The following is a 25,491-nucleotide window of genomic DNA, read 5'->3' as shown; positions in this document are numbered from 1 at the left end:
TAAACTGAATCATTATCTTATGCTAATAACTCATTTTATGACAATATTGAAGATATGACAATATTTTCTTGTTCTTTAGTTTTTTTCAAAATACAGAAAATGACTCCAGGGGTGACCGTGGACAATCTAATGGCTGTGACAGAATTTGTACTCCTGGGGTTCCTGGGCACAGCAGCTCCATCTCCTTCCCGGGCTGTGTCATCCAAGTCTTCATGATGGTTATTTCAGCAGCTTCAGAGCTTCACCAGCTCATGGTGATGAGCGTTGACAGCTATACTGCCATCTGCCACCCCTGCACTATGACGTCATCATGAGCAGGGGCAGGTGTATGCAGCTCACAGCTGTGTCCTGGCTGGGTGGATTTTTCATCTCTGTGATGCTCACAGCTGGAACCTTCTCCTTGTCCTACTGTGGGTCCAACATGTTCCACCAGTTCTTCTGCGACGTCCCCCAGTTATTGGCTATTTCCTCCTCAGAAAATGTGATGAGTGAACTTGTCCCCCTTTTTATTTGTATGACATTGGATATGTCCTGTTTCATTTTCATCATCATTTCCTATGTGCACATCTTCTCTGCTGTCAGGAAGATCCCATCCACAGAAGGGAAGGCCAAACTCTACTCCACCTGCCTTCCCCACCTGCTGGTTGTGTTGCCATTTGTCTCCACTGGGCTCTTTGCTTATCTGAAGCCGACCTCAGAGACCCCGTCCATATATGACCTGGTCATTTCTATATTTTACACGTCGGTGCTCCCCACCTTCAATCCCATCATATACAGTCTGAGGAACCAAGCCATGAAGTCAGCTGTGGGGAGACTGACGAAGGGCCAGTACACCAGCAAGTAAAGCTTGCCCTTCTTTCCCTCAGCCACAGAGACTATCTACATTTGCACACCCGGGTCCTCCAGCCACCCTCACAGGTGTTTGTGTCACAGAGACACCAGCCCCTCCTTTGTCCCCATGCCCTCCCCTCCCTCTCAGAGCCTCAAGGGATTGTTCCCCAAGACTTTTCAAGTGTTTCCCTGCTCAAATGCCTGTTTTCTGCTGCCCCCCGATTGTGTGTCCGTGTCTGACTTGCTTTGCTGCGTGTATTTTTAAAACTCCCTCCTTTTGCACGGCCCTGCCCTTGCCCTGTCTGTGCCCGCACGGGTGTGGATGTGCCACCATCTGGTCCTTGGTCCGTGGGCCGAGCGGACCTGCTGGGGATGATGCTGCAGTGAAGGTGGCAGAGCTGTGAGAGAGTCCTGCTGCCCATGCCCGCGTGTGACCCGCTGCTTGATCCATCCTGGAGTTTTAAGCCAAGGTGGTTGCTCTGTGTAGTTTCTCTGTCCCCACAGCTGTGCGATGGGGCCCTTTCTCCACACCCTCTAGTGCCTGTGGGCCCCTGTGACATGGCTGTTGTCCCAGGATGAGGGGTGTCTCCTTGTACAAAAATGCTTGTCTCTGGTGAGCAGTGGGGTAGCTTTTTACCCCATAGACTCAGGGTCCCTCAGCGGGAGCCACCAGGCCGGGGAGCAAGTGTCCTCTCTGTCCTCTGCGGGCCAAGCACTAACTGTCCTTTTCCCAAACCCGGGGGCATCGTCAGACCTAGAGAAGTGATGGCAGCCTGGACACGGCTTCCCAGCAGGTTCCCCAGTGGCCCTCGCCCTAGCTAAGCAGCCCAGTCCGTCCCCTGGGAGCTGGTCCTGGGCATTCTGGCACCAGCAGTTGGGGTTTCAGGGAAAGGAGAGGAAGGCCCAGGTAGGTCTGGGTTGTGGGTGGGCGGGTCCAGCCTCGGTTTACAGACACAGCAGAGCTGCCCACCGCCTGCAGTGGACACAGGGCTGGGTGGATTTGGGTGGACGCTGCATCCCACCCTAGTCTGTGGGGCCAGCCCAACCCCACGACCCCCACAGGTCCAGGTGCACATCCCTCAGGAACTGTTGGGTGGCACATGGCCTCAGAGCATGCAGCCCGGAGGGGGGTGGACAGGCTGTCAGGTGTCCATGAGCCAGGGCTGCCACAGGGCCTGGAGTCAGCACCCACGTGCACCCCCAGGCTTGGATGCACCCCCAACCTTGCCCATCATGGGCCTCCTGCTCCACCTCCCTCAGGGAGGCGCCATCTTGCTGGGCAGCTGTGGGCTGGGCCTGGCGGACACTGTGGAAATGGGCAGGACAGCGTTTTGGCCCGGGACTGTTATGCCCTGTCTCCTCAGTCAGTACCCCCCACCCTGTTTTCTGTGCCTGATCTGGTGGGCCCTATGAGGACTCTGGGTGAGACCTACAGCTGCGAGAGGGTCCCCACTCTGCTGTGTCAGAGCCCCAGACACAGACCACCCCATGGACACGCCAGACAGCTCTGCCTTGGGTCTGACCCACAGTGGAAGATAAACACAAGCTTCCCTCACACACGACAACAGTTCAAATGTGATGACAGAGTTATAGGTGCCGAGAGTAAATGCCATTTTTAAATAAACAAATTCTGAGTCACACAAACAAATTATTGTGTCAGAAGATCCAGATGCTTCCCCTTCTCACTCCTGGGGGATTTCATCCTGGTTTTCCACCTCCCTCCCCCTCCTGCCCCTACAAGGCCCTCGTCCACCCCCCCCACCAGCCAGGCCCCAAGATGGTGCACAGTGGGAGGCAGAGACTTTCCAGCTTCCTGTGAAGTGGGCTCATCTGTGGCTTTGACGAAGTGGCCTCACCCGGGTGCCCCATAGTAGGCTCAGTCGATGGTGGTGGAGCCTGAAAGGGGATAAATTACATTCCTTTCCACTGAGGTGTAAACCACTAACAAAACTACCTCTGGCACACTCAGTGCACCAATTACCTACTGAATGTGCTACAGGACAACGCCAAATAAGACAGTGACCTGAAAAAGGGTGCTTGTCCCTCTAGAGGAGGGTCCCTGAGGGCTGAAATCTGGACAGTGTCCAACACGTTGACGCCAGCTCCAGAGCTCAAATAGCCCAGCCCTGAGGCCCTGCTCTGTCCACAAGGCGACGCAGGATGGGGTGGAAAATCCTGTGAGTGCTCAGAGGCATCTCCACGAGCCCCAACCATGGAGTAGGAGGTTGGGACACCTTCTGTCCATGCCATGGCCACAACCTTGGGAGAGAGACAGGACATGGCAGCAGGCACTTTCCACCCCAGAAGTCAGGTATTTGCCCCCAGCTATTTGCAGAGGAGAATCCACTCACACTTGAAAGATTTTAGATTCCAAGCTTTATACATTGGAGAGAGCATAGCAGTTAAAATCTTATTTCATAAATAATGAAACTAATAAATTCTTAAGATGCACAAGTTGCTGGATTTCACAATTCCATATTCTCCTGGGATGAATTTCAATGGGAGAAAATAACTTTTTTTTATTTTAACTGTTGCAAGTACTATGATGTTTTATAGCATCATCATAAAGTAGATCATGACTTAGGATACATCTAACATCACGTCATCACTGTGGTTGGACACTCAGCAAAGTGTGTCCGTGTGTGCTCAGTGTCAAATACAATCAATACTTTTGATGCGATTAATGTGAGGGATGCTAAACTTAATATGATATTAAAAATAATACTTATTGTTAAAAATCAGAAAGTTATGTCATTGCGTCCTTAAAATCTTATGACCTCTATGTCAAGAGATTCAATAAATGTTTACAGCAACTTTGGGGAGAGTTTCACGGATCTGACAATGAAGTGCGGGTGGCAGGGACATCTGACTATTTGTGGACCTGGACTTGGGTTTTTTCTCCATGTCTGTTACTCAACAATTGTTAGTGATATTGTAAAAGGAAGAGTAACAGTTATTTTTTTTTAAGTCAGGAAGAGACTTTATGCAAAACATATTTAATCAGGGCCTCCCCGATGGCGCAGCGGTTGAGCGCTGGGTTGTGAAGCTGCCCGCAGCCTCTGCAGTGCCGGTTCGATCCCCGGCTGCTCCCCGGCCACCGGAGGAGGATCCCGCATGGCGCGCAGACCTCTCCTGCCGCCCGCTGCTCCCCTCAGCAATGTACTTCGGTCCTTCTGCCTGCTCCGCTCCCCGCTCTGGCTCTGGCGAATTATCTCACCCTCCCGCGCTTCTGACTGTACCCAGTGCTTGTATGTATAAATAAATAAATAAATAAAGATGGAATTTCAAAATACTTTAAAAAAAACATATTTAATCATTACATTTAGGGTAATCAAATGATTTCTACAACTAGACAAAATTGTATCCTAATTTATTTTGTAATTAAATGCTATTGGATTGTTTATACAAATGTATATCCACAAAGTCATTTCCTATATTCTCCTCAAAAATCTTGCCTCCCCAGGGCCTGCCCCTCCATCACCCCACAGATGGGGGAGAGGGTGAGATTGGCAGGGAGGAGAGAGGGCAGGGCTGCCCCATGTCCAGGTGTCCCCACTCACGTACGGGCCTGGAGGGAGGATCAAACCCGCACCTGGGGGACCCGGGGCCCTGGGATCGGCAGGAACAGCCACACTCACAGACCGTCCGGCTCAGCTCCGGAGCGGCCTCTTCCCTGCACAGACATGCTTGAGTCTGAGGGGGACAGAGGGGCCGGAGGGACCCGGGGGTGGACAAGCCCATCCTGCAGGAGGACGTGTGGGTGTGACCCAGGAGGAGACTTGCGGGAAATGTGGTCTCTGGGTCCTCAGATGAGGGGAGTCAGGGGCAGGGAGATAAAGAGATGAGGGGACGGACCAGGAGGCAGCAGTGAGGCCACAGGGACAGGAATCTGATAGAGGAGGCGTCAGGAAACACCACATAGGGACGCGAAGCCCAGATCATTCAGTTCCAGGACAGTGTCGGGTCCTGGGGAGCAGGAAAATGGGGACCCCAACACCCCATCTCCCTGCACACCCGTCACTGTGGGGCCTCCCCAGCCAGGGCTGTGCTGGAGGAGCAGGGACAGGCTCTTCAGTGTGGGGAGGGGCTGGGCACGGTCACGTGTCCTCTGGGGCTGTGCCCTAGACAACCTCTGGGAGGTGTGCTGGGCGGAGACACTGGGGCTTGGGTCGGTGCAGGAGCAGTGGGATTTGGTGGGATGCGTAGTGTGGAAGGTTTGTTGCCAGATAAGAGATTCTAATGTGGTCAAGTTTTGTAGGGGACAGTTGAAATTTGAGTCTGTCACCCATCTGGCGGACATATTTGGAGAATATAATAATGGCACGTTCACATTAGAAGGAAATAAATGTGTTGAATAAATCTGTATACACAGATGCGCCTAGAAGGAATAAGTACGTAGAAAATACATTGAATTTTTAATTTATATTGATAAACCCTTATATTTTTAATATTGGAATATTGAGGCTTTTCCCACTTTCTTCTTTTACAAAGATGATAGCTCCATGGGTGACCAATCGCACCATCGTGACAGAATTCATCCTCCTGGGGTTCCCCACCCAGGGGACCATAGGCTTCTTGCACCCGTTGCTCTTCTCCCTGGCTTAACTGTGTGCCCTGCTGGGGAATGGGCTTATCGTCCTCATGACCACCCTGGACCGGCACCTCCACACCCCCATGTACTTCTTCCTGAGGAGTCTGTCCTTCTCGGACCTCTGCCTCATCTCACTCACGGTCCCCAAGTCCATTGCCAACTCTCTGAGGCACAGCAGCTCCATCTCTTTCCCGGGCTGTATAGTCCAGGTGTTTGTGCTGATTCTTGTAGTAGGTGCAGAGTTGCACCTGCTCACAGTGATGAGCCTTGACCGCTATGCTGCCATCTGCCACCCACTGCACTATGAGGTCATCATGAGCAGTGACAGGTATGTGCAGCTGACAGCTGTGTCCTGGCTGGGTGGGGGCATCATCTCTGTCATGCTAATAGCTGGAACCTTCTCCTTGTCCTACTGTGGGTCCAACATGGTCCACCAGTTTTTCTGTGACATCCCCCAATTATTGCCTATTTCCTGCTCAGGAAATGTAATTAACAAACTTGAACCCATTCTCATAACTGTGGTGTTGAGTATCTACTACTATATTTTCATCATCATTTCCTATGTCCACATCATCTCTGCTGTCAAGAAGATCCCATCCACAGAAGGTCAGTCCAAAGTCTATTCCACCTGCCTTCACCACCTGCTGGCTGTGGTGCTGCTTCTCTCCACTGGATGCTTTGCTTATCTGAAGCCAACATCAGTGAGCCAGTCCCTCTCTGATCTGTTCATTTCTTATGTTCTACATGATGGTGCTCCCCACCTTCAATCCCATCGTATACAGTCTTAGGAACAAAGCCTTGAAAATGGCTGTGGGGAGACTGATAAAAGGCCAATACACCAACAAGTGCGATATCACAAGCTAAAAGAAACTCCTCATTCCTTCTGTTTTTCCCCTCTAACTCTTACATGTCATCATTTATATAGTATAGACTCTTGCATTAGAAATTCTCCTTTTCCAGAAATTTATATTCTCATATTCTTCCATTTACTGTAGTTTCCTAAAAATACTGTATTTACCAAATCTCCAACTGTGCGACGTTCAAATAAACTGAATTCTCACTCATTGTTCAACTATGTATTTGGTGTAGAAAGAATGTTCTAGAACTCAAACATTACCAAAAGTTATGTAGAGTGAAGCTGTGATAAAAGGGATCGCTCCTTGGGAGCCTTTGGGTCACCAGACTGCAGTTCTGGGCTCTCAGTTCCTACAGCCTGTGTGTCTCCACTGAGGGGCCCCCGTGCAAGTGAAGGGAAGGGGTGCACCGTTGAGTGGATCCCTCACCTTCACGAATGTAATGGATCACCTTCCTCTGAGACAAATTCATATTTCTGTTCAAAGGACAAGGAGCATCTACTCCTGAATCTGCCAGAGATGGAAGGATCGACACATTCTTGGGAAAGGAATCTGTGATTGAAACTGACAGTTGATGTGAATATTAATCCAGATGTCGGATTTGTTTCTAACAGGACTACTCTCTTTGATGTACTATAATAGAAGCAAAATATCCATGAATTCTTACTGAAACTGCGTATGTACAGTGAAAGTGTTTAGCTCGGAAACATTGGTTTGTCTCTGTGTGTGTTTAGGCTCCCTTAGCTGTCAAAATTGTGTTTTGATGTCTTATGCCTGGAGTTGTTGTCAACTTTCCTGTGGGTAATATTTACGTCCTTTTCTTCTACATTGGAAATGTTATTTTTTTACACCATGTACGGTATATTACATAAAAATTAAGCACGGCAATATTTTAAATGTTTCATCTCCAGCAGCTTCTGTTCTATAGATCCCAGGGCCTAAACGCTGTGTCTCCACCCTGAGACCATGCGCTGGGGGTGAGGTTCCTCCTCTCCAGTGTTTACTCTGGGAGCCGTCACTTGTCTCCACGCTCTCCTGACTGCTTATAACACACGGGGTCCATGAAAATCTCTTAAACATGAGTGTTATTAACCTGTGGATGTGATTCTAGAGGTAAGGGCACCGTGTCCACTATGTTCACCTCGAGCAGCACCACAGCTGCCCCTTGGCCTCATGACCTCCCCTGAGCCCATAAAGACTCTCCCCAGAAGTGATGACCATGTCCTGGCCCCTGCAGCAGCACCCCCCTGCTGAGCAGGAGAAAAAGGGGTGTCCTTCCTGGGGGTGCCTCGGCTCCGAGGAAAGCCCAGGTGTTGCGGTGACAACACCCTGGCAAGCAGGAGCTGGGAGCAGGATGCACAGGGCAGGGCCCTGCTGAAGAGCCAGGCCTGGCCCCTTGGTCCTGGAACCAGGGCCCGGGGCAGCTGTGGGGCTGGAGGACAATGGGGAAAGGGAGGGCGAGGAGAGAAACATGCCTGCATCTGAGGTCAGGGGTCGGGTGTCCCCAGGCCCTCTCACTGTGGGACCACGCGGCACTGAGATGGGGACCCAGCCCTCGCCCTGGCCACGGTGTCAGTCTTATCACGGCGTCCATGCCTCAGCTTCTGGGGTCCTTTGTCCTGCCTCAGTTACCATCCCCCGGCATTCCGGGTCACCCCTTGCTATGCACGCCCTTCCTGGTGCCCCACTTTGCGCGCTTGGTGGATCTGAGGGCACCCCGCAGGGTTGGGTCCTGCGGCTACAGTCCCGGTAGCCCTGACGTAGACAGGGAACACACTCGCAGGCGACAGCGATGGGGCCGCTCAGTTGGAGCAAGCACAGGGGTTGATCCCACCGCAGGCACATCCTTCTGCGGGTCCCGGTGAAGAGCCAAGTGTGCCTCCCGTCTCAGCTGTGTCCCAGCCTCTGCTGGGCAGTGCGTGTCCCTCACGCCCTCAGCCTTGGGCTTCCCGCTGAGCCTGCAGAGGGGCTTCTCCATTGCAGCGCTGCTGAGAGGCTGGTTTCTGTCTAGTCAGCACTTTCTGGGACAATGTTATCAAGTTCTAGTCATATTTGTCAGGAAATATTACAGAAGTCATAATTTTTCCTGATTTACACCATTTTCATTAAACTCTCTCTCCCCTTAAGAGCACGCAGTTTGTGAATGTAGAAACGTGAAAATATTTCCCTTCAGTTGGGCTAAAATGTTACAATATCATTTTATTTTAAGCTGCCCTGTTGGGGACCACGAGGGGGTCCTCATGTCTCGGGAGAGGAATTTCTCGAAGCCCCAGGACAAAGGCAGCACCACAGCTGGTGGAAAGCACAGCTGGAGAGGCCAGGCAGAGTAGGGAGGGGGTGAGCAGCAAGCAGCGGGTCCTTGGAATTGAGTCACTGTGCTGCCACTCCTGATTCTGGACTAAGTGGGGAGCCCCCCACACCACACCTTTTCCACTTGCCAGATGCCGTCCAGAAACAGAGCCAAGCCCAGGCATGGGAGTCAGGGCGGGCATCCTCAGGCAAGTGTCCGGGCTGCCCAGAAGGCCTGGTCCCAGGGGAGATGAGGCTCTCCCACCCTGGGTCACCTCCTCTTCCAACCAGGCCTCGAGTGTCAATTCTCTGTCTGACATGCTTTTTTCCGCTTTAAAATACCAAACAATATTATGAAGTTTTATAAATAAATGTTCCTTGTGTAATAATTCTGCCTCTCGCATAACACTATTCACAAAGTTTCTTTATGTTCTCTTTGCTTTTCTTCTATCTAAAATTAAAAGTACCCATTCTCACTAAAAACACACATTTAAGAACTTATCCTCAACCTGAAGCTGGAGGATGGTTTGGCTGAGGGGGGAAGATTGAATCCTACTATGATATTCTGCTTGTGCTCCTGCACCTTTGGTAAAAATGAATAAAGTTTGGGCCTCTAGGGTAGTTGAGTTAAAAATCAGGCTTCTTTTCCAGCACTCCTGCCATCAGCCTCTGTGGTGGCCTCTGTGGTCTTGCCCATGTGCCTGTGATGGTGGGCACCTGGGCCAGAGCACACAGGGCATGTGCATGTAATGGGGACACCAGTGCCCTCAGGCGAGGGGGTGTAAGGGTGTGGTCACTCTAGATCCAGCGGGAGGGGAGCCGGCCAGAGAAATGCTGAGGGCAAGAGCTGCTCAGTCCCTTGAGTCAGTATTAAAGGCCTGAAAAATCTAAAGGCCACAAAATTCCCTTTTGTCTGTGAGAAGTGATGATGGACCTCCTCGAGCTGAATGGGTGGAAAACAAGTGGCGCGGGTGGCAGGATTTTTCACAGAGAGAAGACGCACCGAGTGGCCTCTGTTAATGGAGTCAAACATATTGTTGGAGTCGCTGCGGGAGCACAGCTGGTGGCCAACGTCCAGGAAGAGCGGCCGAGCGCAGGAGGTGGACGAGGACTAGGAGATGCAGGGCAAGATGCTGGGGAACACCTGGAACCTTGCAGGGAGGAGGAGGTAGCCCGACGAGCACCCGCCCCCCACCCCTGAGGCTGCAGACTTGACAGGGGAAGCAAGGCCCCCGCCCATCATTCGGAGCTTGCCAGTGGCAAAGATCATACTTATGACCCCAAGAGATAATCCTGCTCAGGTCGGGCTTGGGCACGTTGATGGCTGATTATGGGGCCTGGGGGGACAGAGACATCTGCAGATCCCGGGACATGAAGATCCAAGGACGGCCGCTGGGCCTTGCTGGCCTGTGGCTGCCTATCGAGGAAGCTGCCGTGGGCTCAGCCTGGTGTGGCAGTGAACCCCTGGGACGGCTGACAGTGGGACAGGGCCGGTGTGCCAGCAGCCCTGGGCTGGCAGAGCTTGGCACCCTTGCCAGGTCTCTGCAGCTAGGCTGTAGATACATCAGGAAGCCAACTTGGAGAAGGCCAATCCCTGGTGCCAAGGTCAGGAGGTCCTGAGCAGTTGAGAAGCAGCCAAAGGGGTTGCTGAAGAGGACAATGGGCCTCTTCAAATCACCAAGGGGTGATGCCCGATCAATTTTGAGTGTCAGGTGCAAAAGAACCCGTCCATTGGGGGACAGGCGGGGAACATGGCTTGTGGTGGAGAGCACAGCCGGCAGGGCCCAGAGAGAAGCAGCACAGGAGGCGCTGTCCTCGGGTCCCCGCCTGTGACATGCAGAGGTTTGGCTGCAGTTCACAAGACCCAGTTATTTTTCCTTCTTCATTTAAATCAGATTCACTTCTCTCCCTTGCCTGCCCTTTGTCTCCCTCCCTCCTGTATAAGGTCATCATGAGAAGGGACAGGTGTGTGCAGCTGACAGCTGTGTCCTGGCTGGGTGGGGGTCTCCATGCTGTGATTCACACAGCTGGAACCTTCTCCTTGTCCTACTGTGGGTCCAACGTGGTCCACCAGTTCTTCTGTGACATCCCCCGGTTATTGGCTATTTCCTGCTCAGGAAACTTAATGAATGAACTTGTCCCCATTCTCATTAGTGTGGTGATGGATTCCTCTTGTTTTATTTTCAATCATCATTTCCTATGTCCACATCTTCTCTGCTGTCGGGGTGAGGGTCCCACATGGCGCGCAGACCTCTCCTGCCTCCCGCTGCTCCCCTCAGCTGTGTATTTCAGTCAGTCTGTCTGTTCTGCTCTGGCTCTGGTGAATTCTCTCACCCTCCCATGCTTCAGACTGTACCCAGTGCTTGTATAAATAAATAAATAAATAAATCTTTTTTTTTTTAAAGATACAACCTAGAAATTAAGGAACTTAAAAATAAACAAAACAAATTATACATTATAAATTTTTAAGTAGAAATGTAGTTCTTCAAAGATAATTCATCTAACTTTACTTTTGAAAATACCACATCGAGGGAGTGTAGTCACGTTGGCATCAAAACAGGCATCATACCCTAGGAGACCTGCACACAGCCCTGGGCCAGCCGGTAAGCTTGTGCAGAAAAGCAGCATGATTGGCGCGATTGAAAAGCAAACGCAGATCGGGATTGCGGCTGCCCAGGTCCCTGCCCCTGCGACTCAGGCTTGCAAGGAGACACGGTGGGGCCCTCGCTGAGGTGAAAGTCCCTCACTGAGTAATCAGAAACCAGGTGCCCGGACACCGGAGCGGGGTGCAAAAGGCGCCATTGCTGCGGCCACTGAACTAGGCTACAGCCCGGGTCCTGGACCTGAGGGTTTTGGAACTGAGACCCGGGGCACGAAATTCGGGGCATGGGTCCTCCACGTCGGTGGGACACAACGCAGACACAGCACCTCAAAGCAGTTGAGGATTTCCCTACCATTCCCACTCTATTCCCTGTCCAACGGGGTGAAAAAACACAGCTTCCCAAGGGCTCTAGGAGAGATCTCTAGCGTCACCTAGCAACCAGAAAAAAAGTCACTGACACCTTTCTTCAGAAAAGACTGCTTGACCGGCAGGAGGCTCCTGGAGGAGCCCGTGGCCAGCTAGGAAGTTAGCCCACCCCAGGCCCCTTCACACCAGCAGTCTGAGCCCACAGGGGGAGCGGGCACCCACAGCCGGGGCAGACCGGTCGCGCAGAAGAGTGTGCCTGAGACCGGAATTGCAGGGACTGCGTCCCGCATCACCATTTAAGAACAGGGACTTTTTTTCAGTAAAGACTAGCTGCTGAAGGCTCCCTCAGGAGCCAGAGGTGAGTGGGGAAGCTCGCCCATGCCAGGCCCCTTCTGGCCTGCAGTCCAAACCCAGAGGGGGAGCAGGAACCCACCGCCGGGGCAGACCAAGCACAGAGGGGAGTGTGTCCCCACATCAGCATTTTAGAATAGGGACCTTTCTTCAGTAAAGACTGCTTGAAACCGACAGATGGCTCCTGGAGGAGCCAGAGGGGAGCAGAGAAGCTCACCCAAGATGCCGGCCAGTCCCAGCAACAGTGTCCCAATGCGCACAACAAATTAGAAAACAGAAAGTAGGGAGTAGAAGAACCACACGCAACCTAACAACCCCTCAGGAAAAAAGCACACCACAAAAAAAAAAAAAAAAAAAAACACCTCCCAGATTGCAACAGTAACTTGGAAGAACTTCTGAGCCTTCCAGAAAGAGAATTTAAAATTGCCGTGATTAAAAAACTGACAGAAGTCATAAAGGAAAACAATGATCAGAAAAAGGAAATTGAGTCCCTAAAGAGGGAAAACAATGGTCAGAAGAATGAAATTGAGTCCCTAAAGAGGGAAGTAAAAGAAATGCAAGAGATCAAAGAATTAATGGAGGAACTAAAGAACTCTGGGAAAAGCAATGAAAGCAGAATAGATGAAATGGAAGAATGAATAAGTACTCTTGAAGAAACAGAAATAAAAAGAACCAAAACAGAAAAGGAAAGAGAAGTACGAAATAAAAGAATGAAGAAAGACTTCGGGAACTATCTAACTCCATGAGGAAAGGAAATATAAGAGTCATAGGAATACCAGAAGGAGAGGAGAGAGATGTAGGAACAGAGAAAACATTTAAAGAGATAATTGAAGAGAACTTCCCAAATGTGAAGAAGGAGCTGAAAATTGATATAAAAGAAGCAAGAAGAACACCAAACTTCCACAACGAAAGGAATAATACAGCAAGACACATAATAGTAAAGCTCCCAAGAATCCAGGACAAGGAAAAAATAATGAAGCTGACAAGAGGGAAGAAACAGATAATATTCAAAGGAAAACCAATCAGGCTGACATCAGACTTATCTGAAGAAACACTACGGGCAAGGAGAGAGTGGAGGTACATAGTCAACAGACTCCAAGAAAACAGATGCCAACCAAGAATACTCTATCCCGCAAAGCTCTCTGTCCTCTATGAAGAAAGAATAAGGACCTTCCCAGACAAACAGAAACTCCGGAATTTCATTACGACTAAACCCCCACTCCAAAAAATACTACAAGGAGTCCTAAAGCCAGAACCTCAGAGGGACGAATAACAACGAAAGAAGGCCAAAAAAAAGTTATTAAAAGAATAAATAAATATAATCAAAGGAAAGACAAACACAATGGCAAATACAGATGCTAACATATCAATATTATCTCTAAATGTAAATGGGCTAAACTCTTCAATAAAAAGACACAGAGTTGCAGCCTGGATAAGAAAAAAAAAAAAACAACAACCTTTTGCTGTCTCCAGGCAACACATTCAGCTACAAAAGATAAAAATAGGCTCAAAGTTAAAGGATGGAAAACAATCCTACAAGCAAATGGACCAAAAAAGAAAGCAAGAACAGCTATACTTATATCAGATAAAACAGATTTCAAATTCAAAAAAATAAAAAGATACCCCAACGGTTACTACATTATGAAAAAGGGGACAATACTTCAAGAAGAAAGCTCTGTTTCCATCGTCTGAAGACATCGTCTGAGGCCCTTTATTTCCTTCCCTTCTCACAGGTGACAACTCATTACAGTTTGGATTTCTATTTTCCATATTAGTGTGGTTGAACAATTTGGAATGGATTAAAAATCTGCATTAGATGAAGCCTTAAGATACCCGAAAGCACACCTGGGTACTACTCACTGCACACCTACCCCACAGATGAGCTTGGGGACACACGCCAAGGACCAGGGAACATCAGCACTTAGGAACAAGTGCCTCCCCACACACTAGAGATCTTCTGTGCCTCAGAAGAAGCCATCCCCAAAATAGGCCCCTGCACTGGGAGATAATTGTGCACATCACACGCCTGACAAGGGCAAGTGTCCAAAATACGCAAAACCTACAAAACCAGCACAGAAAGAGACACCCCAAGCACACCTGGCCCAGACCTCTCCCGCTGCCTCTGCAGCCCAGCCCGCCTGTCGGGGGGCCGCCCCTGGCCTGGCCAGGCCTTGCACTGCGCCCGCCCCTGGTGCTGGTGGGTCACCCCTCCAGTGCGCTCCAGGCTGTCCTGGAGCTGTTTGGGGCCGCCGTTGCTGACCTTGTCCTCTCTGCATTCTGTTCGTGGCTGCCCCTCCCTGGACCCGCTGTCTGCAGCTGCGAAACCAGGTCACGAGGCGGGAGTGCAGAGGTGAGCATGGGCAGCGCCTGACCGCGGAAGGCGCCGGCTTGTCCAGCACCCAGAAGCCCACGTGGGGTGGGGCAAGTCACGCTCCGGCCATGTCTCCCAGGCCAGGCTGCTGTCAGCACCCTGGCCCCGAGCGTGCTGCGAGGCGCCGATGGGCCCGCGGGTGACTGGAGGGCCCCCCCCCCCGGGCTGCCGGCCCTCCCGCAGGGGCGCTGCTGCCCCCCCAACCCCCGCTGCTGCTGCTGCTGCTGTTGTAGCCGAGTTTCCCTAGCTCGGCGGGGCGCGGTGCTTCCGAACCCCTCATCCGAGGGGAATGAAGCACTGATTCTGCTCAGAAGCGTCAAGAGGAACAGATGTGAAAGCTGTTCACTGCGCATACAGCAGGAGGACGAAAACATTGCAAAAACATATTAGGAGGAATTTTGGGAACAAATAAGAGGATGTAATTTTGTAAGTATAACAGCAAAAGCAGAAACACCAGCCTCCTCATAGTCTAGTGTTTCCAGATATCGCCGAGGATGGCCCCATAGCCTCGACCCGCACCTGTGCATGTTTGTCCATCTGCTTATTTCCTTCAGTGCTGAGGAGACCAGACAGTGTCCCGAGGACACCTCGCGTGGGACTCTTACCCAGAGGCAGGAGTTTCACAGTACGGGTCGAATTGGCAAAATTTACGGGATTTGCATGCATTAATATAATACTATCATTCAGTGTAGACATAAAGACATGCAAAGGATATTAATAAAGGCCTCCCTGGTGGCGCAGAGGTTGAGCGCTGGCCTATGAAGCTGCCTGCAGCCTCTGCAGTACCGGCTCGATCCCCGGTGGCCGGGCGAGGGTCCCAAATGGCACGCAGACCTCTCCTGTCGTACCCGCTGCTCCCCTCAGCAGTGTACTTTGGTCCTTCTGCATACTCTGCTCCCGCTCTGGCTCTGGTGAATTCTCTTACCCTCCGGCACTTCTGACTGTACCCAGTGCTTGTTGTATAAATAAATAAAGAAATAAATCTTAAAAGAATATTAAGAAGATTTAAATTTGGGAAGATTAAATGCCCGGTGTGTGTTGCTGGCTGTCTGGCTACAGATCCCCTCTGCTGACTCCATCGATTTTTCCTATTTGCCATGTCCAATATTTCCAAATTTCACGGCAAATATTTCATGATAAAATGTAGCTCCAATTGGATATCAGACATTTAATTCATTCTCAGACATTCACCCTGTGAGAAGCAAGTCAGGCTGATCTTGCCTTTGGCACAGGTGAGTTCCAGGTGGGCACAATATAAATTTGGAGGCAGCCAGGAACGGTTAGAAGAAATGGCAAAATCTTGATATTTGAACTTCTGGATTGACAACTTGTAAATGACTGGCATTTTTTTTTAATATTAAATTTTATTTTTATATTCCCCCATACAATTGCAAACGCCCCATTCTGACCCCAATCCTTCTCCTCCCGCCCCCCACCCCCCAAAAAGTGTCTCTGGTTCATAGTTTTTTGTTGATTTTGATTTTCACTTTCTTATATTAATTTTCCTGGTCCCTTATTTAAGTTTTCTAGATTCCTGCTATGAGTGAGACCATCCGGTATTTTTCTTTTTCTTTTTGGCTTATTTCGCTGAGCATGATCCCTTCCAGCGCCATCCATGTTGCTGCAAATTGCATGTGTTTATCTTTTTTGAATGCTGAGTAATATTCCATGGTATATATGTACCATGTCTTCTTGATCCAGTCATCTATTTTTGGGCATTCGGGTTGTTTCCAAAGCTTAGCTATTGTAAACAGTGCTTCTATAAACATAGGGGTGCAGGTGGTCTTTGGAATTGATGTTTCTGTGTCCTTTGGGTAAATACCTAGGAGTGGAATTGCTGGATCCTATGGAAGCTCTATGTTTAGTAGGTCCAGAAATCTCCACACAGCTCTCCATAGTGGTTGGACCAGTTTGCACTCCCACCAACAGTGAAGAAGAGTTCCTTTTTCTCCACACCCTTGCCAACATTTGTTGTTGCTAGTTTTTTTTAATATGTGCCATTCTCACTGGTGTGAGATGGTATCTCATGGTAGTTTTGATTTGCATTTCCCTGATGACAAGTGATGTTGAACATATTTTCATATGTCTGTTGACCATTTGCATTTCCTCTTCAGAGAAGTTTCTTTTTAGCTCTTCTGCCCATTTTTTGACTGGATTATTTTCTTTGTTGTTGCTGAGTCTTATCAGCTCTTTGCAGATTTTTGTGATGAGGCCCTTATCATTAGTGTTGGGTGCAAAAATGTTCTCCCAGTCGGTGGGGTATCTCTTTGTTTTTGTTATTGTCTCTTTTACTGTGCAGAAGCTCTTTAATTTGATGTAGTCCCAGCTGTTTATCTTTGTCTTCACTATCACTGCTTTGGGTGATGTGTCTGTAAAGATGTCTTTGATGTGCAAATCCCATAGTGTTTCGCCTATATTTCCTTCTATGTATTTTATGGTTTCAGGTCTTATGTCTAGTTCTTTAATCCATTTTGAGTTGATTTTTGTGTATGGTGTAAGGTAGTGGTCAAGCTTCATTCTTTTGCATGTAGCGATCCAGTTTTCCCAGCACCATTTATTGAACAAACTTTCTTTGCTCCAATGCATAGTCTTTGCTCCTTTGTCAAAGATTAGTTGACCATAAATCTGTCGGTTTATTTCTGGATTTTGTATTCGATTCCATTGGTCTGTATGTCTGTTCTTGTTCCAATACCATGCAGTTTTGATGATTATGGCTTTGTAGTATAGTTTGAAGTCTGGGAGTGTGATGCCTCAATTCCCTTCTTTTTTTCAGTAGAGCTTTGGCTATTTGGGGTTTTTGGTGATTCCATATGAATTTCATCAATAATTGTTCTATTTCTTTGAAGAATGCCATTGAGATTTTGATTGGAATAGCATTGAATCTGTATATTGCTTTTGGTAGGATGGCCATTTTAATAATGTTTATTCTTCCAATCTATGAGCAGGGGATGTCTTTCCATTTCTTTGTGTCTTCTTCTATTTCTTTTAACAGTGTTTTATAGTTTTCTTTGTATAGGTCCTTTACCTCTTTTGTTAGATTTATTCCCAAATATTTGATTTTTTTTGTTTCGATAATAAAAGGGGTGTTTTTTTTGATTTCTTCTTCTTCAGATTTATTGTTTGTGTATAGGAAGGCTACTGACTTTTGCGTGTTGATTTTGTATCCTGCCACTTTACTGATTTGATTGATGAGTTGAATTAGTTTTTCTGTAGAGATTTTGGGGGTCTCTATTTATATTATCATATCATCTGCAAATAGTGATAGTTTGACTTCTTCTTTTCCTATTTGGATTCCTCGGATGTCTTTCTCTTGTCTTATTGCTCTGGCTAGGACTTCCAGTATTATATTGAAAAACAGTGGTGCGAGTGGACATCCTTGTCTTGTTCCAGATCTTAATGGAATTGCTTTCAGCTTTTCACCATTGAGAATGATACTGGCTGTTGGCTTATGACTGGCATTATTAACTTTATTTTTTTGCCCATAGATAATTTTGTGAATATTAATCCTTGATTCTGTTATAGTTTACTGGTCAATAAAAGTGATGGGATGAAATGAGAATTCAATATGCATACTGAATTATGAAACTGAATTAAACCATTATAACCTAATACTGAGAATATTCATTGCCAACATTTTTGCCACGTTTGTATGACATAATTAAAATATTTAAATTAATCAAACATTAACTGTCTCAATGTTGTATGAATTAAAATTCATACCTATTTACTCACAATTAAAACTATCGTGGATAGCATGGTAATATACTCTAAGATCTCTCAATATATCTGGTTTCATTCTTTTGAATGTTACCACCCAATTCTCCCAACCCCACATATTGAAGGCTCTTCACTTGCTCCAATGTAAATTTCTGGATTCTTTCTCAAGATTAATTGTGTCAAACTAGATCAGTATACCACATTCGCTTGCAAAAACTAATTAAAACAATAAACCATTTCAGTTAAGTGGGAAGATTACAAAATCAACACATGAAAATCATTTACCTTCCTATATGCAAAAAAAAAATGAGGCAGAAGAGGAAAGAATTAAGAAATCTATCCTATTGCAGTCACAAAATTAAGCACCTAGGAGCAGGGCCTCCCCTGGTTGTGCAGGCAGTTGAGCACTGTGCAGACCTCTCCTTTCTCCCCGCTGCTCCCCTCAGCTGTGTACTTCAATCAGTCTGCCTGTTCTGTTCCCCGCTCTGTCTCTGGTGATTCCTCTCACCGTCCCACACATTTGGCCCGTACTCCTGTTCTTGTAAACATAAATACATAAATAAATAGAAGAACCTAGGAGCAAACCTAGCAAAAGAGGTGAAGGCCCTACACAGATAAAATTGTAAGATATAGTTAAATATCTGGAAAATTCAAAGAAATGGAAATATATTCCCTTTTCAATGATTACAAGAATCAGCATTGTCAAAAGGCCATCCCACCCAAAGCACTGTACAGAGTCAAGGTAACCCCAGTGAGAACTTCAATAGCATCTTCAAAGATATGGAACAAAATTACTGAAATGCAGATGGAACCACAAAAGACCCCAAACAGACAGAACAATCCTGATAAATAATGAGGAAAATGGAGGAATCACACCACCAGACATCTATCTATACAATAAAGCTATAATAGTTAAAACAGCATGGTAGTGGGACAAAAACAGACACACAGAGCTCTGGAATATAATGAGATCCCAGGAATATGCCCACATCAAGTGGACAGTTACTGTACGACAGAGGATCCAAGAGTATGACTGCAACAAGGAGAGTGTGGAAATGGGGTTGGAAAAACTGGGCAGCCACACGCAAAAGAATGAAACTACATCACTATCTCCCAACAGACACCCCAAAAAATCCTGAAAATGGATTAAATGACTTTTTCCAAATATGTGAAGTCAGCATAACCGTGACAGTGCAACTCAACTAACATGACCACATGTAGAGAAGCCCCAATAAGCACTCCTATATGTTAAGGAAAAATGAATAATTATTAAAACATATAATAATTATTATAATTTAAATGCAGAGTTGCAAGTGCAGAAATCAGAACAGAATTACATGAATAAACAAGTTTTAAGTAACAAGAATAAATCACTTTCTCAGATGATTGTGTATTCATCTCCTGGCCAATCCCTTCTACTGAGTCTCTCCTTGTCCTCCCGCCTCTCTCTCACTCTCCCTCCCTTGCCCCTTACTTCCTCATGTCTTCCCTTCCTTGCTGCCTCCACAGTTTCCTCACTTTGCCTCACACCAAGCTGCCCAGGTCTCCCCATGAGTGGCACACAGTGGGGACAGTGACTTTCCAGCTCCCTCCTCAACACGTGCTCTTAGGACAGGGCCTGCACCTGGGTCAGTGGAGTCTGATGCAGCCTGGAAAGGGGGTGAATTACATTCCTCCCCACACATGTGTAAACCACCAACAAACTGCCTCTGACACACTCAGTGCTCCAATTATCCGCTGATTGTGCCACAAGATGACACCAATTAAGACAGTCAACTCACAAAGGGCACTTGTCCCTCTGGAATAAAGTCACTTTACAGATGGATCTTGGACAGTGTCCAACATGCGGACACCAGCTCCAGAGCTCAAATAGCCCAGCCCTTAGGCCCTGCTCTGTCCATGAGGTGGCGCAGACGGGGTGGAACATCCTGTGAGTGCTCAGAGGCTCCCCACGAGCCATGACCATGGAGTGAGAGGCTGGGACGCTCTCTGTCCACACCATGGGGACAACCCCAGGAGAGACAGGCCACGACAGTGGGAACTTCCCCCCAGACTGCAGGTAACTGCGAGCGGCCGTTTACAGGAAATCTTTTCAGACTTGAAAGTTTAAAAACTTCAAGCTTCATTTTAGACTTGAGAAAGCATAGCAGATAAATATTCATTTTGCAAATAATGAAAACTAATGGATTCTAAATGAGCACTAGTTGCTCAGTGTCCCAGAACACTTCATCCTGGGGTGAGTCTCAATGATAGAAAATAATTTATTCCTAATTTAAGGAGCTCAAACGATACTGACTTTTTAGTACATTTTTCATATGAGAGGATTTTGATTTATGGTGCATCACATGGCTCAGAATTGTTATTGCTTTGGAACTGTGATGTGAGCATGGAACACAGTGAGTGTGTCTAGAAAGTGAAAGAGCCACGACAGTCAGGGACGTGCTGTCACTGGGGTACTCACGGGAGAGCCAAGGGACTTTGCTGGAGGGAATGGGGTGGCGAAGAGCCTGGCTGGCTCCAGGCTGCAGTGGGTCCCAAGCTCAGAGGAGCCAGTTCCCTCCAGACCCAAATGTCCTCTCCTGCCCGGCGGGATGGGAGGGCTGGGGGATATGGGGGGCAGGGAGTGGAGACCTGGAGCAGACACAGGATCCCTCTCACGGGGAGCCACCCCCTCGCTGGGGCGGGGCTGCACTAAGGACAGGGGTGCCAGGCCTGTCATTGGCCAGCAGGCTGCGGCGTCAAGGGAGTGACAGTCAAGGGGTTCGAGGCAGCATCTGGGGAGACAGATCTTTCTCTCAACACGTGGGGCAGCCACGACTGTGTCCGTTACTGGACATGCGCTTCTGGGGGATTTGACCTCATCACTCCCTGACACTGTGGCATGCAGGAGTCCCAGTATCTGATCAGGGCAAGGGGCAGAGTTGTGTCATGGCTAAATTTGTCATGAGACATTTGTGTTTTACATCACTCAGAAGAATCCCAGGCCCCTGATGACAGCAGGTCCTAAACTGATCCCTTTTGTTCTTCAAAATTCTGGGTCATTTCCACGAAACTATCAGAGTTATTTCATATCAGCACATTCTCCTAAAAGCCCTGCCTCCCCAGGGCCTGCCCCTCCTTCACCCTAAAGAGGGGGGAGAGGATGAGATGGGGGAGGGGGAGGAGATAGGGCAGGGCTGCCCTGTGTCCAGGCATCCCCACTCACGCACCGGCCTTGGGGGAGGAACAAACCTGCAACCGGGGGACCCAGGGCTCTGGGACTGGCAGGGACAGCCACACGCACAGACTGTCCGGCTCAGCCCCGGAGCAGCCTCCTCCCTGCACAGACGTGCATGAGTCTGAGGGGGACAGAGGGGCCGGGAGGGACCCGGGATTGACAAGCCTATACTGCAGGAGTGACCCAGTGTGGTGTGTGACCCAGGAGCAGACTCTGCAGGAGACACTAGAGATGGAGGAAGGTCCTTTAATGGGAAATCACAGAGGGCAAGCTGGTGTCTCCGTGACCACAGAGGAGGATTGTGGTGACCAGTGACCGGAGAAGCATCATTGCAGGATGTGGATGTTAAGACAACTCCTTTCATGAGCGTCTGTGTATGTGCTGGGGACTGCACGGCCTTTGGGTTGACAACACTGCAATGACCAGCGGGGGTCGTGCAGCCACCCTTAAGAGCAGGATGCTGGGGAAAGAGCAGACCCTGCCTGCGTAGTGGTAGTATCATCCCACAGCACCCATTGGAGAAACAGGGGGTGACACTGAAAATGTGTTTATTCACCGAGGGCTTCAGGGGAACATGAGTCTGTGACCAGATATTTTTTCGACTCCACAAACTGGTGTAATGGAAACCAGACCCCAGGCCTGCCATGTTTCCAGTCTTATTGACAAGGTGTCCCACTGCCCAGTCTCTGGGGCCCGGCCTTCCCGTCATACCTCCCGAAGTAGCCCTTTCTCCGGGTCATCATCTCCTGCTCTTGCTTAATTTCAAAGGAGTCTGCGGGATCTTGTGTCCTCCACTCTTTTAGGTTGCATAACTGACCATGCTGTTCTGTCCTCGTATTGGAGGACAGAGCTCCATGCACCCCAGATAGCGGCCCATCAGGCCCTTTAAGTCTAGCAGACGCACATGGCTGCCAAGTGTCTACTGAGTCCTCAATATGAGTCCAGATGTTGGAGGTCTCTACAGTGAGTGCCTCAAGGGCAGGACATGGATTGAAGGTTTCTAGGGGGAGGGAGGAGGTTCAGTGAGTTTCCTCCTCATATGTTTCTTCCTCAGATGTGGCTTCAGCTCTGGACAGGCCTGAACCGAGATCCTGAGGGGTTGAGGGTGTGGGAGCAACAGGAATAACAGCGATGCTGGGCAGGTTATGGAGAGATGTGGGGAAACAGTCTTGTGGTTTCTGAGGGGAAGGGGAAGTGTCCAATCTAAGTGTTTCTAACGTGAGCTGTTCGGACAACATCACAAACCTCTTTCAGAAGAACTGGAAATATAGTAGTTTGTCAGGACACAGTACTTAGAGAATGACTACAGATGGAGACAAGGGAGCACCAGGGGTGTAGTTGGTGAGTAGCTACTGTGATTGTCATATGAGAAGCCCAGTTATATTCAGTCTGAGGAGACGGGGCAGTGGTGATTTCTTCCTCTCCACATTTATTACACAGATTGAGGCTCCAGGGGTGACCAATCTCATGGCCGTGACAGAATTCATTCTCCTGGGCTTCTCCACCCTGGGGACCATGGGATTCTTGCACCTGCTTCTCTTCTTCCTGGTCTTCCTTTGCGCCCTGCTGGGGAACGGGCTCATCATCGTCATCACGACCCTGGACCAGCGCCTCCACACACCCATGTACTTGTTCCTGAGGAGTCTGTCCTTCACGGACCTCTGCTTCATCTCAGCCATGGTCCCCAAGTCCATTGCCAACTCTCTGAGCACAGCAGCTCCATCTCCTTCCCGGGATGTGTCCTCTAGGTCTTTATGTTGGTTATTTCAGTAGCTGCAGAACTGCCATTAACCCACTATTGCTAACACCTGATGTCTTGCACATGTGCCTATGATTGTGGACACTTGGGCCCACAGAGCATAGAACATGCTCATATGTTACTTGGGACCCCTGTGCCAAGGGATATAAGGGTTGAGTCAACTGACATCCAGAGGGAGGGGAGACAGTCCCAGAAAGCTCAGGGAGAAAGCTGGTCTGTTCCCTGACACAACATGAAAGCTTTAAATATCTACATGCAAATATATACTGAAGGCTCCAAAATTATCTTTGCATCTGTGAGAGATGACAATGACCTACCTGGCTTTGAATGGTTGAAAAACAATTGGCGTAGTCAGCAATATATCACTCTGAGAGCAGACATATCACGTGGCATCTACAGATGGAGTCAAAGACAACATGTGTTGCTGGGAACCACAGATGGTGACCAAAGTCCAAGAAGAGCTGAAGATGCTGCAGGAGCACAGAAGGTGACCAAGATCTGGGAGATGGAGGACAAGCACTGGGAACACCTCGGACCTCATGGGGAAGAGAAGACAGCCCTGCAAAGACCAGCCCACTATACCCCTGAGGCAGCAGACTCGTCAGGAAAAATGTAGGACCCCCATCCATCATTCGGAGCTTGCCCAGTGACAAAGATGACACTGACTGACTTGGACAAACAATCCTGCCAGAAGGCAGAGAACTTTGGGACCTGGGGGTGAACAGAATAATTTGCCCACCACAGGAGATGAAGATCAAAGGATGGACCTGCCAGCCTTGGTGGCTTAAAGCAATTTTATCTGCTGCCTGACACCCCCAGGGCCACATGGTGGCTGTGCCTGGCACTAGGGAACAGTGAAAAATCCTGAAAGGGTGGATTGTAGGGTATATGAGGTAAAAGTCAGGCTTTTTTGCCCCCTCCTGCCATTAGCCTCTGTGGCTTGCACCCAAAGTCTTGTACATGTGCATGTGAGTGTGGACACCTGGGCCCAGAGAATATGCAACATCTGCATATGTAAACCAAAGGATGAAGAGGTGTAAGGGCAGCGTCACTCTGAGGTCCAGAGGGCAGGGGGATGGCCAGAGAAATGCTGAAGGAGAGAACTGATCTGTTCCCTGAGTCAGTGTTAAAGACCTGAAAAGTCTACCAAAGACACAAAATTATCTTTTCACATGTGAGAAATTACTATGACCTGCACGGCCTGGGAAAGTTGCAAAACGTGGCCCTAAAGAAGGTTGCCAGAGCCTGTGTTTGAATATAAATTAGCCTTTCAATGACGGATGGGTAATGTGGTCAATTCTATCTTTATTGGAGAAGCCATTTTAATATTTGTGCACAACTACAGAAAATAGAAGCAGTAACTCTTCTGGTCAATGCAAAATATTGAGATATTTATTTAAATGACCTGGGAATGGTCGAGGATGTTGTGTAGGAAGAATCTCAGCACAGCCACTCACTCTCAGCCAAATGTACTGTCTGGGGTCCATCACATGGAGGGGGTGATGGTTGTTCTCCTCTAAGTGTGGGCAGGATGCAGAGACTATAACCTGGACTCACCAACCCCAATCTAGTCAATACTGTGGCATAATCTACTTGACAAATTATTCATTTCCCAAAACATTTAACACAGCCAAGACCACAACACACAAAAGGCCTCTTACCAGGTGTTTGAAGACACAGAATGCATGACGTCAACCCCAGGAACTTCACACCATGCACCACCCAACAGACCAATCCAACTGCAATGCCCCTCGCCTTGTGAAGACAAAAGAGAAACACACTCACTGGTAGTAGCGATTCAGATTCAAACAATACTTGTAGGCACTGAGAATGCCCCCCCCCTAAAAAAAAAAAAAGCAACAAACAAATGCACACACAGAGTAAACCCGGGATGACATGAACCATGCCCACTTCAGAGGATCCAGGTTTCTTCCCTCTGTCATTCAATTCTGTTGAGCTTCTCTTTGTCTTCATTCCCTCTTTCCTTCCTACTTTATTCTTTCCATTTCTCCTGCCTCAACCTCTTCACACCACCTGTCAGGTCCTCATGAAGGGCGCACGGTGGGTGGTGGTGACATTCTAGCTCCCTGGACATGGCTCATCCGTGGCTCTGAGGATGAGGCCACACCCGGGTCCCCTCCCCCGATGCCAATTAGTGGAGGATGATGGAATCTGAGGAGGAGGAAACATGGTCCTGCTCATGGAGTCTCTTGGGACCCCCTGACTGTGCCAATGACTCGGGAGGCTCATCACCGTGGACGCCGTTGAAAAGTCCTCAGGGACAAGGGACACTCTGGGCCCCGGGCAAGGTCCCTAGGAAGGGAAGCATGGACATGTCAGGGCCCGGGGGCTGCGGGAGACAGAGAGATTGAGCCCTGAGGCCGATCTGTGGAGTCAATGAGATGGAAGTCTGGACCCCAGACGTCAGAGGCCAGCACAGCAGAGGGCAGTGGGTGACTGGGCCATCAAGTGAGGTTTGCTTTTCCTATCTCTGTGAGGGAGAGTTTTGTGGGAAGCAACTTCTGGGCCCGTGAGCGCATCAC

This window comes from Talpa europaea (assembly GCF_964194135.1).
Source record: "Talpa europaea genome assembly, chromosome: 8".
Lineage (NCBI taxonomy): Eukaryota > Metazoa > Chordata > Mammalia > Eulipotyphla > Talpidae > Talpa > Talpa europaea.
Note: the sequence above shows the minus strand (reverse complement) of the source record.